Consider the following 1,588-nt stretch of genomic DNA (forward strand, 5'->3'; position numbering starts at 1 on the left):
CCGGACGACTTGGATGTCCGGGTTAGGGTCTCCACTGCTGGGCTGGGGTAAGGCTTGAAAGAGGTGGAGAAGGGGACCATGATCCCTGGGGTGGGATAGAGGGCAGGATGCCAGGTTCCTGGGGCTGTGAACATGGAGTGTTTGTGTGCCTACTTCAATGGATGATGTACGGGGCCCTGGCTGGGTGGTCCTCTGGTCTGGGACTAAGGGAAGGGCAGCTCCGCATTGGCCTATCGGGGTGAGGGGGGTAGAGGGGGGCACTTGCCCCCGGGCGCAACTCCAAGGGGGCTTCAGATGAGGCGCAGAATGACATTCTGAGGCCCCACAAATACGAAAGGTGCCTGATGGATGCAGCCGGCAGGGGGTGAAGGTGCTTCTGCTGACTCTGTAGCTGCTATCAATGTCTACTCATCTTGAAACGGGCGGGGGAGGGGAAACCTTTGAGACTGCCCCAGGGCACTCCCTACAGTTACCCTCACAAGCCCCTGCAGCTCCAGAGATCTTGAGGGGTGGGTCCTAGGGGGCAGAATATCTGGGCCTCCTCCTCCTATGCCTCATTCCTCCCCAGGACCTTCATCTGCTAAACTTTACCAGTCAGTCCCTGGCCTTCCCCCAATCAAAGACACAGGGCCCTGACACTCCAGCTTCCTACAGGTAGGGAAACTGAGGCTGGGCAAACTGGAGGAAATGGAATTGTGTGTACCGCAGTAGGAGCAATGGATGGTAGGATGTGAGAAGGCTCTCCCTTCTCCTTCTCAATCCCCCAAACCCATGGCTTTTGAGTGGATTGTGATTTATAGAGACCCTGCAGGACAGAGTAGAGCTGCTCCATAGGGTTTCCAAGGCTATAATCTTTATGGAAGCAGACTGCCACATCTTTCCCTCACAGAGAGGCTAGTGGATTCGCCGGTTGGAATGACCAATTTTTCAATTAGCAGCCTAGCACTTTAACCACTGTGCAACCAGGGAACTGCAATCAGGGGCCCCAGGCGTCCAGCTCACCCAGAAGGTCCTCATTGTGGCTACCGCTGCCACCCCAGACAGAGTCATGCTTCCTCTTTAGGACAATTTAGCTCCTTCCGAGAAGTTTTGACTTCCATATCCGGAGGCCAGGAGAGGACCCCTGAAGCTTGGCTGGGTAACCCCGCATGAAGTGGAGCCATGGTTAGACCTGTAGGCTCCTCCTACTTAATTCCCTTGGATTATATCAGAATTGCAGCCCCTTCCAATTCTGCCATAGAAAGGGGGTCCAATTCCCTGAAAAGGGAAGGCAACGGGTCAGAGACTCAAGGATGCCCTGGGGGGTAAGAAATCCTTCTGCAGTCCAATCCTCTTCTTTCCTGTCAGAGAACTAGCTCGGTTTTCTCTAGTTCCTGCCACCTTGGTCCCAAATAATTTCTTCCCTTGCTACCCTGTGCCCTAGTCCTGGGGAACAAGAGCCTGAACAAACAGGCACCTTCTGAGTGCCCAGGCCCTAGGTGCTGAGGGCCACCGAGAGTCAGGAAGCAGTGGGGGATGTGATAGCAGCTCTGCTCAGGGTCCACTTCTGCTTTCAGCACATGCATGCCCTCCTCGCCCCACCCCAGAC

The sequence above is a fragment of the Loxodonta africana genome, chromosome 3 (assembly GCF_030014295.1).
Source record: "Loxodonta africana isolate mLoxAfr1 chromosome 3, mLoxAfr1.hap2, whole genome shotgun sequence".
Taxonomy (NCBI): domain Eukaryota; kingdom Metazoa; phylum Chordata; class Mammalia; order Proboscidea; family Elephantidae; genus Loxodonta; species Loxodonta africana.